This window comes from Calidris pugnax, unplaced genomic scaffold (assembly GCF_001431845.1).
Source record: "Calidris pugnax isolate Ruff unplaced genomic scaffold, ASM143184v1 scaffold24, whole genome shotgun sequence".
Classification (NCBI taxonomy): domain Eukaryota; kingdom Metazoa; phylum Chordata; class Aves; order Charadriiformes; family Scolopacidae; genus Calidris; species Calidris pugnax.
The window spans coordinates 3,404,035-3,419,414 of record NW_015090922.1 but is presented as its reverse complement, the minus strand read 5'-3'; the positions used below and the strand labels follow the sequence as shown (position 1 = coordinate 3,419,414).

The following is a 15,380-nucleotide window of genomic DNA, read 5'->3' as shown; positions in this document are numbered from 1 at the left end:
AAAATGAAGCCAAAACTGAGAGCAAGTGTCTGTGCCCAGAGGATGAGAAGCCCAACATGGTAATACATTTACCCCAACTCCGGCTTTGCAAGCCCCAGTTAAGGCTGCACTCAGAGCAAATCCAAATGGGTTAAGGCAAAAAAAGGAATGGCAAACCCACCCAGGCAACATTAATCCTCTCCTGAAATCAAGTCAGATTGCTATTTCACTGTTTATGACCTTAAATGAGAACAAATTGATTTTTAAAAGCCTCATTGTTTCTTAAATTGCCTCCCTCCCCTCCTTTTTCCACTTCTGTGTGTCTGGACTTCAGGGAAGAATAAAGACTCTTCAGGTGCCTTGAAAGTATTTACTACATCTGAAGCACAACTTCAATTGTGATTTACCAGAATTTTTAAAAGCCAGGTTGGATGATGACTGCAACAGTTGTATAAAGAAATGTACAAACTTTGAGCTCAGATGACTCATTTTTATGCTTGATTTGTGACTTAGCAGCAGCATATTAAATTGTTGTTACTCCTAAATACAAGTGAAATGAGGCTGTTTAATACATAACAAAACTCCACAGAAACAAGTGGGAAGCTTGCCTCATTGATTTTAATGGGAATTTGTTTCCCAAGAAGAATTTGCTGGTTCAGTATTTTCCTAGTTGTGCAAAAACAATTTGTGTGGAAAATAGATCTGACATATCTTCGGCTTTTGATGCTGCAGAACGAGTGAAAAACATTATTTTGGGACAGACAGTCCCAACAGTGTTTGCGGAGTGGACGGCCTTTGTGAAAGGCTCATTTCAGACCAGCCTGGTGCACTCCTGTTCTCACAGCGCTCTAAGACTTCGGACTGGGGGCGAAATACTGGCAGAAGCTGCCAAACACTTTTCAGGGCTTCCAAGGCCACATTTTCATAGGAAGAGGACAAAATTGCCCATCAGCACGACGTTGCGTAATGTTGTGTAACGGTCTTTGGAAATAATTCTCCTCTCGGTTCTGAATGATGTGGTTGCTGATGTGTTTGGTGATAATCACATCTTTCTGTGGACAGCTCTGGCAGCAGCCACGTTGCCGCCTTGTCTAACCGGCACATCAGGTCGGCCTGCTGATTCCTGGGGACTTCTTCTGTCATCTCTCTGTCCCCTCCTGTCTCCCCAGACAGAACCATGACCGTGGCTCTGTCCCGCACTGACAGTACATCCATGGCTTTTCTGGTGCCAAGTGGCAGCAGTTTCCTCCTCAATTTGTACTCGCTAATCCTTCAGATGAGTGAGGACCTCAGGCAAGACACCGAAGCCCCGTGGAAGCAGCTTCCTCAGACACCAGCCGGCTTGGTCTCCACACCGCCACGCTGGCATGACCCCGTGTCTGGCCACTTGTTTGAGTTGAGCAGGAGCCCCAGGGCTGCCCCTGCCCATCGCAGCCCCGATCCAGGCATGTGCCCAATCTCAGGATGTTGGCGTGGTCCCCTCTGTCAGCCTTGATGACAACCTCACAACGTGGAGCCATGGTCCTGCCTGAGGAGCTCCACTTCCCACCCATCGGTGCAGCTGATGGCACCACTCCCAATTAATGAGTGGTTGTGCTTTTCAGCAACTCCACCTTTCATTGTAGTGTCTTCTACTTCATTTAAGACTTAGGAAATGACGTTGGTATGGTAGGCGGTGGGCAGAAGCAGCAAAGATGGGCAGGACTTCATAACCTTTGGACTTCTTTCAGATTTGCAAGTCGATGAAAAAACCCAGGGGAGCTTTTCTGATATTGTTTTCATACTCTGGGTAGCTGGAAAAGTGAAATTCTTCTGAATGAGCAAGACAAGGAAAATACTTAGCTCTGACGATGCTGGGAAAACTCTGGGGTTATTTTTGTCCACACATATAATTTCTGGCAAGAAAAAAAAATTGCCTCAAGTGTTCTGAGTATGTGAGTTTCTTATCTTCTATTAGAAAACATAGGCACTGGCAGGAGAAAGCAGACTTTCTTCATTAGGTGCCAGAATATTTAACGTAGGTTCCTCAATATTGGAAAAAGTAGTCAGAAGAAAAACAAGAAAAGTCATTATCTGTTTTTTTTCTCCCCTTTTAATAACCTTTTCAGTAGCACAATGCATTCAAAGCGAGGCACATTCCCTTCAGTGCAATATGGTCTCAGGACATGATTTAGATGGAAAATTTAAGTAAGATTAATGCAATTTATTATCCGCCAGGATATCCCTACAAACCACACTGCTTGGCTGAATTTTTGATTCTCAATCTAATATTTCAGATGAGATTTCCAGACGGGTGTCTTATTCCTCTATTAGTTTAGTGAGGGTGATATAGAGTTTGTAAAACAGGAGAGGTTAAGCTAGTTTTAGCACTTGATTAATCATTTAAATTACTTTGTTACTGTTTGAATCCATTGACTTTTGTTTACCAAGCAACTCCCTGAAACCCAAAGCCAACAAAAACGGCAGGCAGCTTTCCAAGTTGTTAATTTATTCAATGAGTTCTTCAAAGGAGTTCTAAAAGGGGAAAAAAGGAACAAATTTATAGTTGCATTGAAAGGGTAGAGCAATTCTTGTTCATTGCTTGCTAAAAATGTCTAGGTTTTTATGACTCAGAAAAAAAGCCAATATTCAAATATGCTGGCCAGCTCCTGGAGACATACATTTTTTAAGCAAATCAACCAAGTACTTAATGGACCCTGGCTGCCTGTTCGTGCAAACACTGATTGAAATAAAATCAACTTGTGTGACAAGTCACACTTTTCTCTGCCTTTTATGTGCAACTGTGACTTCATCTGAAGTGAGATTCTGTTCCCCCGCAGGAAAATGTGAGCACTTCCAGCGGGAGCAGGATCAGGCCCGTAGGAAGTCAAGAGCACAAGGACAAAGCTTTTTCAAAAGCAAGTATGAATGGGTGATTAAGAAGCCCCCTTCAGCCACACAATGTACATGTGTACAGTTTGCAATTGTCCACTGGGGAAAGGGGAAAAAAAAACCCAAGCCCTAAATCATGAACAGAAAAAAAAGGCAAAAAAGGCTAGCTTTCTATTCTGCATATTACAAAGTTCGAGTTTGGTAAATTGATTACAATTTCTTTACAGAGACCTATCAGGAATAAACCACTAAGTCTTAGACATAAATTTGAATTCCAGAGTCTCCAGCTAACCCAGCTCATAAATGAATTCCTAAATGCTGACTGTGCCAGAAGACCCAGCGCTGCAAAACCACTTGGCAGAAGCCATTAGTTTCAATGAGATGAACTGCTCTATTTAGCTCTCATTCAAAACTTTACAGAAATGCCAGATTTCCATAAACACAGGTTTCCTTGAATTTCCAGGGCTTTGATTAACTGGTAGATGAGGGTGTCTTACAAATATAGATTTGTATGCAGAGTTCAGCTCAGAAAGCATGAGAGACTGGAAACGGACTATAGGCTTTTCTTTCTTTCTTACTTTTTTCTCTTCCTGAACTAACAGAAAGCAGGAAAAGTCCTTTAGAATATTTTGGAGCTAAGGCTTTAATAATTAATAATTATTCTGTGGTTTAACACTGTTGTAGATCATTTTCCTGCCATTTATATCATCGTGTGTTAAGCTTTTTATGACGGATTAATATCCTTCAGCTTTTATAGTATGGTTTTAAAGCCTTGAAGCAATGAAAGGGAAAAAGAAAAAAGAAAAAAGAAAAAAGAAAAAAGAAAAAAGAAAAAAGAAAAAAGAAAAAAGAAAAAAGAAAAAAGAAAAAAGAAAAAAGAAAAAAGAAAAAAGAAAAAAGAAAAAAGAAAAAAGAAAAAAGAAAAAGATGCACCACCCTATTTTTTTCTCTTTAAGAAAACCCAATTATTGTGGAATTTATGAAAGGCAAACACCACCTCTCTTGCCAAGGGACAGCATTTTAATTTTGCTATTTCTTCTTGTACTTACCCACAGTTTTAGTGACCCACCCATCAGTCAGTCATGTTGAGACCAGCAATGCTGTTTGATACATTTGAATTTATGGTCATGCTTGTTAGGTGAGGAGAAGTTTGGGGGTTTTTTTGTGCATTCTAGCTTTTGGGCCAGGTTATGGACCAATGCCTTTTATGGCCTAGATGTAGCAGCACTACAGGTTAGAAGATCAAGTCTCTCTCCCCCCCGCTCTCTCATTTTTTCCTTCCACCAGCAAATGTTCCTAAAAAACCCATAACCTCTATACTTGTACGGTGATCATCATAAATCTAGGAATAAATGGCATTGCTAGTGAGAGTGCAAGAGCTGCACAGATAATAACATGCAACTATGGTTTATTAACCTTAAACCCTCTTAAATCAGTCATAGAACTGTAGCAGCCAAGAAAACTATTGTGGTCAAACGCCATGAACTCCAGCTTGCTTTTAACACGAGGAATATTTCCCCCCTTCTCCAGCTTTTCTACAGCATCTCTGTTCCCAACCAGAGTTTTTATAATAAAAATTATAGTTTATGTGCATGTTTTTTGGTTAGGCTCCGAGAGTCTGATTCAGCATTTTTTTTTCCCTTCCCTTTTTTTTTTTAAAAAAAAAAAAAAAGCCCTGGTTGGCCGTGTGGGTGCTGAGCTTCGGAGGCTGTGTGTGGCCCCGCGGCTTGGCGCCCACACAGCCCAGTCCTGCTGCAGCTGGCAGAAGCTGCTGGGATTTCATATGGCAAAGCACCACGTCGGGCCCTTGGCATCACCCCACCCCTCCCGAGCGCCGCCTCGGAATAAGCCCGGATCCTCTGGCCATCTACGGGTTACGGGCTTCCCACTGCATTCTCTTTGGCCACCCAATGAAGAAGGTTACTGAAGCCCGTACGTGCAGAAATAAACGTGGCTGAGCTTTTCATTGAGAATTCCTCCCCCCTCTCCCCCCAGCCCGTTTACCGTTGGCTTTTCCAATGGGACCTGCTACCAAGACGCTGAGTTGGGGGATAAGTGACTTGAGGAGCGTTGTTGTGTGGAGGGAGGTGAATTCAGCCGGCGCGGAGAAGAACGCCTCCGGAAAATGTCACCAAAGCAAGCGCAGCGGAATCAAAGCAAATCTGAAGGCAAAATTAAAGAGCATTAAATTAACCAAACTATGCAGAAGATGTTATGATGCTGAAGACCTGAAAGGAACCGAGTCCAGCCCTCATCTTAGATAACAACAAATGATACTGCTGAAAATGAGAGCAGTTACTGGAGGATTTTGGGAACTCCAGAAATGAGCTGAGCGGTTTGATCTCAAACAGGATGGAAATGTAATGTTTACAGGGCACTTAGACTCACGACATGTATTGGGGTACAACATCCATGTCTCAAATATTCAGACTTCAGACTGGGATAAACATCATATTGAGTATAAACTTCAGTTGCACTATTTAAACTCTACGGTCCTATTTACCAAAGCATAACTGGCGAAATAGGAAAAAGAAACCAAACAAAAAAACAGCTTAAAATCCAAACCCCAAAGATAATTTACTACTGTTGTACTATTTCTCCTTACAGAAAAAACGTAACAGGAAGAAACCACTGAAACATAGTTTAGGTCTGAAGAACCGTGTTTCTTGAGTATCTGTAAATCTATGAACATCCTGCTGCTTTGCCTGGTTTCTGTGAGCCCTAAACCCCCAGCTTTGGTGAGAGGCCACACACAGATCACAGACCATACAGGAGAGACCTTGATCTCTCCCCTGGCATGGCACAGAGGCCGTCTGTCTGTCTGGGAGTCAGTGCATGAAATCCAGCAGCAAATCTTGTCTTTCAGAGGAGAAAAGGACCATCCTTTCTTCTCCTAAAACACAGCCAGAACAAGTATCCTGGTCCTGTGGCCAGTGGGCTGGTGTGTAGAACACTCAGATGGATTTGGGGACCTCCAAGGGTCAGAGCCATGGGATCCAGCTCACTGTCTAAGAGAGGTGCAAGGATGATTTCACATGTAAAGCAAACCAACCAAACAAAAAAAATCCTTCAATAAAACTCACACACAAATCAGTGCACTAAGAAAAGATTCCTAATAAATTTAAAAAAAAAAAGGAAAAACATTATTATCAGGGGTTTTTTGCCCATTTGAGTATGTGAGGAATTCTGCCAAGAATTTTTATTTCAGATAACGTATTCCAAGCTCCCATTATCAGTGTGGAGGAATTAATACCCTCTGTTGATACTTTTTGCCAAGACCAAATGTGGAAAATGCTCAGCCCACACCTGTTTCGGTTCTACAACACATACACTTCTGCTTGCCAGCTCTCTAGCTGATAAAATTAGTTAGGGGATTTCTGAGCCTTTTTTTTATATATATATTTTGTTTTCTTTTGAAGGCAGTTACAGACCAGCAATAGCAAGAGTGTGTGGTTAGCCCATAGGGATGTGAGAGGGAAAGCAGAAACACTTTGAATCCCCAGCAGCAGTTACAGGGAGGAAGATTTGGCTCCGATAAAGAGTGCCAGGTAGTGCCAGGCCGTACTGCAGGCATCAGCCTGGGGATACAAAGTTATGGTGCTGAACCAGGCGGGTTTGCTCCAGTCTTCTTTGAGGTATTGCCTGATGGGGCTCAGCACAGCACTTAGACTGGCCACACCATACAGCAAGACAGAGAAGAAGAGGTTTTTTTGAAAGAAAGAGCCTCAATCAGGTCAATGCTCAGTGGAAGAGACTGCAAGGCTGATGACAAAGGGTGGTGGGTCATTTAGACACTGAAGGGAAGCAGATGCTTTTGGGTAGATCACTGCAACATTCATTTCAGCGCCCTCTTTTCTCATCAGGAATGCAAATCTGAATTTAAAAATTACCCTGTTGTTATACCCCCACGCCCTTGTACCGGTAAAGTGGAGAATCATCCTGTTAGCCCCTTGGACTACTGCTCACTATGTGGTCAACCAGACAGACACTGACCTTCTGTGCTCCCATCATCCAGTAACACCTCCCTGGTCACTGGGTTTGAACAAACTGGACTGTACTATACACAAACCAGGGTTTCTCTTGTCCTTGTGTTGTCCCACCCCCCGCAATCTTTTATATAAAATGTACACTCTGCCTAAAATTTAAGCTACAAAGCAAGATTTTTATACAGCTGCTTTTTCAGCTAACTGTAAATTATTTTGTGGTTTTTAGCCCAGAATAACAAAAACTGGTCAAAAATGAAGTGTGTAACATCAAGGAGCTATAGTAACTAATGAATTCAACTTCATCTCTATTACAGTAAAATCATAGACAAAAGCCAGTATCTCTGCAATGGGAAATGATAAATAAAAATAGTTTCAGAAAAATAAATAACTTTCTTGGGAAAAATTTGTTTTACTTTTGAAATTACCATCTCTGATTTGCTACTCTGTGGAAATCAAAGTCTGGTGGAAATACCCAGCTCTCTTTCACTTTAGTTTATACTCACATTACTCTCACCAGCTTTCACAATGGTGATGTGGTTTACCTTCTCCTATGGGAGGGACCTCTTACAATATTAAAATAAACACACAAGGTGTCTCTTTCTCTGCTCTCCCCACCCCCAAAATTTTTCATTTTGTTTACATGGTAATTAACAATAAAAATACTGGAAGAAGCTCATGATTCACAGGTTATGTGAAACTGTTAAAGAGAGATCTACTTCAAAGCGTTTCATGACAGAAGTATATTAAACTGAGAACTCTGCTTACTGTGAAACGGTGGAGGAAAACTAGGAAGTTTCAGTACAGTGGTGTTATAATGGCGAAGGAGACATATTTTTTCAGAATGGTTTTCAAATGCTATTGGCATTTAAATTTGGGAAGTTCAGATTTAAGGAAGAATAGCTCTAAGTCAAACCCAAACCCATTTGTGTTCTTTAATGTTTATTCCTCAAACTAGCAGGTTTTTCCCTTTTTAATCTGAGAAACTGAATCCCAATGACTCTTCAATGCCTCCCCAAAACGTTTAATTTGGAAATGTCCCAAGGAGAGTTTAATTGTAGGTTAATGAATTTGCGGCTGGGCAAGCAATATTGTTTGCAGGTATTTAATAAACTATATACACATCTGGATGGTCCTTTTTCCCAAAACACAGAGATTTCTGCAGCCAGTCATTTCTCCTGACTACTCCAAAGAGGAGTTTAGAGCATCCAGCCTCTCTGGTCATGCCCGTGTCTTGATGAGTGCTTTTTGTGGGCCCTGATGCTTGGTTGGCTCTTTACACTGTTTAGTACCTCACACGCTGTATTACAGTGTGTAATTTTTGAAAGTCTGAATGTTGTGTAGTAGTAGTCAAAAACTGTAAAACGTCTGTTACATTTATGCAGTCACCTTTATCAAGCAAGTTTATAATCTCACCAGAGGATGAAATCAGATCTGTGCAAGGAGGCTGATTGTTCATGAAACAATGTTGACCGGCCTTATTTCTTTTCCAGCCCTTTACTTCTTCTTTGATTATAACTTGTGTCAGTTTTATTCCTCTTTCTGCAATTGGAAACCCACAATAACAGTGCTATGATGTTTCACAAATCTGCTCATGGTCAGCTCTCCTGTTGGTTCAAACTGTGAGCATTCAGCTTTTCTATCTTCCTTTTTTTTTTTTTTTTTCCCCCAAATAGGCAGAAAACATTCAAGTTATCCAAGTAATTTGGGAGTCCTGTTAAACAATGCTTATAGACCCGAAGCAGGACCCTGTGTGCTGGCATTGAGACTGAGTTATGGGCCATAACAATCTCCCACCTGCCCCTGACAAGGTGTCTGTGCTCCATGTCTGTGCTTTGCAGTGGCCACGGGGCTGTCCTGGGGTCAGACTTAACCCACACCATCAGGACGAGCCCTTGGCTCCAGCATTCAAAGGCGGTTACAGTGCTTGGGCTGAGGAATAGCAATTTTATGGCCAGGACATCAGACTGAATCCCCAACAAGAAGTCACACAAATGGGGCACAGGCTCCTAAGTCCCTTGGGCCCGTTAAACCTCTATCCGCTGTCTCTTTCCGTGATCCCCATGCACACATCTGTACATATTCTTGCTTCCACTGACAATGCTGTGTAGCACAAAGCTCTGTCACCCTCCTGTACCCAGCAGGTATGTCCATAGCCCAGCAAATCACACACCACACTGACAGCAGGACCAGATGGTTTCCAGAGTTCTCCTGCATGTACACCATGTATATCAGAACTGTGAAAATCACAGTGGTCCTCCTCCCCCCACAACCCCCTCTTCCCCCGCCCCATTTTCCTTCTTTCCCAGCTATTTATGCAAACAACATTTTGAAAAACACAGAGAAAACTATTCTTTCCTGGCAACAGTGGGATATTTTTTTTTTATTTGCTATTGGTTCAGGAATGCTTTTGCACTTAACACCTCCATGAACTTTTTTTGTGACAGAATCTCTCATCTGGAAGGTCCATTCAGAGGTGGCTGGCTGGCCTGCCAAATGCAGGCTACAAACCCTATCTTCCCCAGGTGCTAAATTACCTTTCCTGATAGGCTGAGCTAAATCTGGGGAGATATTTGGATTAGGCTTGAACGGGACACTCTGATCCCAGCCATCGCCTCTTCCGGATACCCAATAGCCCTGTGAATATTCCAAACTGATAATGTCAGCCTTGAAAGGGACTTGGTCTGAGAAAGCACTTTTTGCTGCATTTTTAACTTAGCAGAGATCAAATGTGGATGTTCTTGGGCAAAAATAAAGAGCAGAGAACCAAGTGGAAATCCAGCCAGGGTTGTGGATGCCCTCAGCAACACAGCTCCAGCCGTGGGCTCACCTGCAGGGACCTGATTACACAGCAGCAGCCACAGGAATGTGGTCTGTGCTCTGGCACTTCACGTACACCTTTTTGTGACTTCCCAGGGGCACCTCAGGGCCCAAGCTGCAGCACCCAGGGGTCCAGTGGTACCCCAGCAGACCTTGGAGAGGATGGGCTGGCAGCAGCTGTGGGCAGGGGGTGACGGGAAGGGTCAGCCTGCCCTAGCCATGGTAGGAGCGTTGGAGAATGCCTTAGCTTTTCTTTAATTGATGAGAGGACTAAAGGTGACTGATTTGGAGAGGATGCTATTTGGCCCTCCTTGTCTGAAAAGTATTGCCCTATCAAGGGGGAATCATCCTGCTCTTGACCAGAAACTCCACAATGAAAATGAAAACTGCAGGGATCTCAAATTTTAGTCATATCTTGTGGGTGCACTAACCTGTCTGCACATAAGCCAGGATACAACGTATTGTGAGCATCACAACATGCTCAAGAAAATTGCATCCTGGGGATACAGAAACAGACACTGCAGGTGAGAACCAAGGTCCCTTCAGCTCCTTTGTAACGGCCAGTTACGGATGTCTAAGGGAGAGCATCTGCATGTGTAACACTGTGTCTGCTTCCCACCATGGCACAACCACCACCTCAGGCCAAACCTTGGGCCAGTTGCCTCACCCTTGGGCAGCCAGTCATGAAAACATCACCAGAACCCAGCATGTCTGGGTGGGAAGGGATATGATTGTCGCCCTTGAAACAATAACCCGTCACCACATATCTGGGTAGTTTACCTTAAATTTTACCTAAATTTATTTATGTGCCTTCATTCTCTTTGCAAAAAGGAGACTGTTTTGCTTTTATTCTTGGTGTTTTGTGCTCTGATATAGATGTATTTCTGTGGAAAAGCTCCTGTGCATCAGGATTTCTGTTTTCATTTATGATCTTAAGGGAAAACATCTGTTGCTCTTGCTCCCTTACCATTTGTCTTCAGCTTCCCTTGTAACCGTTGTTTTACTTGCGATATCATCATTCTTTTTGTATCCTCACCATCTCTCTGCACCATGTCTCCCTGTCTCTGTGACAGGCCACTTGCTGGTGTTTTCCAGGACAAAGTCTCATTCTTTATTTTTAGGAGGTGTTTTAGCTAGTGTCTTGTCTGTTACTGCTCTTTGGGATTTTAATGTTCTATTCTCTTTTTCTAGAGTAATTTTTCCCATCTGAAATAGTCCCAGAGAGATAATCTGCCTCAAAATTTGAATCTTCTCATTTTTCTCTACAGTGGACAATTGCCGGACTTTCTCCGGCTTGGTTTGTAGTTTCTCTTAGCTGCATTATTGGTGCCTTGGTGCTGTTTGTTGGTGGCTGTTGTAGGAAAACACTGAATGCAAAACAGAGGCCCAGATTCATCTGATTTATGCTGCTTCCCTCAGTGCCTTGTCACTCTCCTATAAAGCCAGTACAGAGACAAAGAGGACAACTGAGATATTGAGTGAGTGAAATTGTCCTCGCTTCTCTTTTGCTCAAACCATCACCAAATTACACAGTGACACCGCAGTGCAACGGTGCTCCTACCTGAGGTGATGCAGGAACAGGGTTGGGGTTAGACGGGCAGCAGTGGCACGGCAGAAGGGAGATAAATCCCGTAACAAGGCTGCCACCGAGGGCCTGATAGGCACCATGTGCCCACAGAACATCTCTTACATGTTTCACTCCACAAAGGAAAAGAAGGGAAATGACAGACAGCACAAAATCATCAGTGACACCAGCTCAAGTCAATCCTGTGTTACCTTCAAAAGGCTCTCTCTTTGAAATTAAATTGTGAATTCAATCCAATTCCTTGACACTTCAAGTGATACCACCGAGACTCGAACAAGCCACATGCACTTAAATATTACCTAGCATTTCAGTGACTGATTTATTTTCCACATATGCTATGAATGACTTAATATAATTAAGACAGAATTGCCAGGCACATCTGTAAGTGCACAAAAAAATCTGATTCCCTTGGAATAAGATTGAGGATAATCTGAAGACCAATGTGGGCAAGCATGGTCCTTCTCTATCCCAGATAATAAAATATAGGAATTTGGTTTCAGGAAATGTAATGCAACCTTTTTAGGTGCACAGGCCTTAGCTGAGTATAAACAAAATGACACGTTGTTTGGAATAGGCAATACTGATATCATAAATCTCTGCAAGATCAAGAGTTACGAAAACAAGATCTTGCAAGACAGCTCATCCACTGGTTTCTGCACATCCCACATTCCCCCGAACTATCTGCTGTTCTCTAAAATTAAAAAGGACACTTGTCCTCTTTACAGTCTACAAACTGTGTCTTACCTGTCCTACAGGGGGAATCGTCAAGTGTTGCACTGCCATGGACTTTCACCTCCGGATGAGCTGCGGGATCAGGTTTGCGTCTTGGCTTTGAAACTGAGCAAAGGCATCACCTGGGGTTTGAATTCTGTCAGCTCCCAGGGGCGCTCTTCCTGTGAGATCAAATGCCTCGCAAGGCTGGTCCTTGTGTTATTCCCATCACTAGATGCTGCCTGCATTCTGCAGGCTCCCTCTAGCTCTGCATTCCACCAGGGCGCGGAGGAAAGGAGTAGATCCCGATCTAGAAATGCCTCTTCTCCCTAAAGCGATGGGGAGAGAAGAATGGCAGACACTATTGCTGAGACCCAAGGCAATCTCTTATAGTAGTGTATAAAATGTTTCCCAGCAGTTCTAGAGATCTCTCACAGACTTTCAAAATTCAGGCATAAGTTGTGAATGAAAACACTTTTCTGTATTTCCTAAATACTCAGGAAATGGATGGAAAAAACAGTGTAAAGCTTTGATGGCCAATCCTTTTCCCTCTTGCAATTTTGCAAAATCCCACCTGAGTGGTGCAATACAAAAAAAAAATCCTGATTTTATCAAAACAGCCCTATGAAACTCTTTTAAAGGATTTAAAAATCTTTAAAGGATAGAGTTGCCTGCATCCACTCAAAGAGCCCCAGCTGAGGTAAAGACATAGATTCTGTGTTGTGGAAACTCAAGCCAAGCAGTGAATGATGAAAAACCCCCTCATTTACTTTCTTGGCTTCTGCAGCCTTATCAGAGTGTTCTGCCCAGCAGAACTGAGCCCTGTGAAAAATGTATATCCCCAAGTTCAAATGTGCAGTGTAAAACAATATCTAAAAGAAGTTAATTCCATTGCTTGTTTCTTAAATAGTTTTCAGTGCGAGAGATGGTTTTATAATCATGTGTCTATGATCAGAGACTTTTGGATAGACACCAAATCAAAACATCAGCAAAGAGAATGGGGTGATGTGGAAAACTGATTTATTCATTCGTAGTCAATAAAGTAAGCATGCAGTAGCTGGATTGTAAATAGCCCTGTGGAGAAGATTTATAAGTCTTAACATTGGGAGACAGGTTTATCCCAGTTAAAAGCACATTTTAACTGGAAGAACTCTTCACTGTGTTTATAAAATGAGGCCTTGGGTGCAAGATGAAACCTTAGGCCTGTTTGAATTCGGAATGGGCAAAATATGTCATCTGCAACCATGTTTTTAGTCTATTAAGTAGAAAGCAATAATTGATCTGAAAATGTAGAGAAATAAAAATAAAAATTCTAAGCAAAACAAGACTAGGCCTCAGCAGCAGTAGGTACTGTGCTTAAAACTTCCCTTTGCTCCAGATTGCTGTGTTTATAAATCAAAATTATATGTCCAGTGGGGAAAAGGGAAGTAAAACTGTTTCCAAAGAAAAAAGGACAAGTGATTCATTTCTGTTAAAATCATAATTGAAAATACAGAACATAGAAATGCTCTTGGTTTACTCTTGTTTTTGTTTGTAACATTTGCTTTGTTGCAGGCACTATGATCAAGAGACTGAAAAAGGACCCATTTACCACTATAAATCTTTCAACTATTTGAAAAATAATGCACATTGCAGGCTTTCGGCACCCTATAAAGTAGAGCTTCATCTTTACCAGGGATAAATGCACTTCCTTCGATTTCCTGATAGAACAGGCCATTCCAGTATTTAATTTATTAAACAAAAAAATATCTTTATTGACTGTAGTGTATAAACAATTCCGAAGAAACCCTAGCGAAATCTAATGAGGTATTTCCCTTTGCAGCATGACAAGGTTCAAGTATGTGCATATGTGCAGTAAGGAAAATAAAATTGACTCTGACAATCAGATACCCCAGTGAGCTTCTATCTTTGCAACAAATGTGCTCTAAATTCCAATGTGCTTTGACAACCACCATTTATTTCAATGCCTCCTCCCCAGACACTAACTCTTATGGGCCAAATCCCTGTCTCATGAAAGTCAGAGGGAGTTTTGTCATAGGTATCAACATTGGAAAGATTTGATCCTAACTATGTCTAAAAGCAATCGGATGCAAAATGAAAGGAAACGAATGCATTTACTCCTTGAAGCTCCAAGGACGTGGAAAAAGGATGTAAGTCTGGTATTTTTATTTTGAAGCTCTCACATGCTGACAGAGTATCAATTGTCCTTTACAACTTAGCAAGATGCCTCTTCAAGGCCTTCACAGGCCATTTAGGAGTACAATTGTCTGTCTTCCAGTGCAACAAGTCAGATCTGGCTCCCTGGGTATCCCATGCCCTTCTGGTAGCAACACATCATTCCCAGGAGCTCGTCTGTGCTAGAGACTCTTATAGGGCCTTGACCATACACAGAATGGAAATACTTTCAAAGACGTGGTGCTAACTTAGTTCACTGTACCAAGAGGTGGATATGACTCCTTTATGGACAGAAAAACTTAAAAGCAAGAGGAGGACAGAATTGGTTTGGGCATCTCTGGGCAGAGGAAGGACAATACTCAAAAGGACAATCCTAAATCCTCTGGAGGGGGTACATGTGAAATGAGCCCTTTGGAAATTCAGTCACTTATATGGCAGAAGTTATTGATAATTAATGTTAACCAAGAGAAAAGGTAACAAAAAGATAAGGATAATTAGATAAACAAAGCTTAATTTGAAAAAAAACCCAAAACAACAACAATTTTAACATATGTTGAAAATAAATAGACAATCAGATGTTAAAGTCATTTAAACATTTAGGGTAGATATCACTGGTCTTCTAAGGTGGGTTGGAGGCTGTGTACATCAGCAGGCTTAGGTCATGGGGTGAAGATAACGACTAAGCAACCAGATTAATGCCACATAACCCTTGTAACTCTGACAATTCTGTGATTCCGTGATAACTAGTCACCCTTCAACTGCGTGAAGTGGTGTCAGTGAAGGAAAAAAACAAGCCTCTAACATACCCTCAAATCCCGGTCACTTTGCCTTGCAGGATCAACCCATCACGTCTTCCATGTGACTTCGACAACTGGTCACAGCTCAATGCCGCAGGACAAATTTTGGACATTCCCAGTCAGGTCAGGGAGTAAACAAAACACAAAGTAATTGTGAGGAAACTGTGATCTCCCTTCAGGCAATCCCACAAATTGAACAAGAAAAAGAATAAAAACTGCTTACTGTACAATGGTCACATAATCCTGGAGAAGAGTCAATTTCAAACAAGAGAAACCTGGATACCTGTGAAGACATGAAAAATAGATAAAAAACAGCTTTTGCCTTTTAAAATACAGAAAAAGGGCTTGAGCAGTCCTTAAAACACAGTGGCTTGCTTTCTATGCCAGTTTCATGGCTCTCCTCAAATCTGAAGTGATGGTCAATGTGTCTACCATCTCTGAGGTGTTAAGACAACATGC

The 15,380-nt window shown here is 42.0% G+C and overlaps 1 long non-coding RNA gene across 1 annotated transcript; it reads right to left on the bottom strand.

Moving 5' to 3' along the window:
- Positions 1 to 2,115: 2,115 nt before the first annotated feature.
- LOC106892996 lies at positions 2,116 to 15,145 on the bottom strand. The gene is made up of 4 exons (XR_001412961.1): positions 14,931 to 15,145; positions 11,983 to 12,278; positions 4,855 to 5,012; positions 2,116 to 2,493 (listed from the first exon to the last, which is right to left on the bottom strand). It is a non-coding gene; the product is annotated as an uncharacterized LOC106892996 (long non-coding RNA).
- Positions 15,146 to 15,380: the final 235 nt, after the last annotated feature.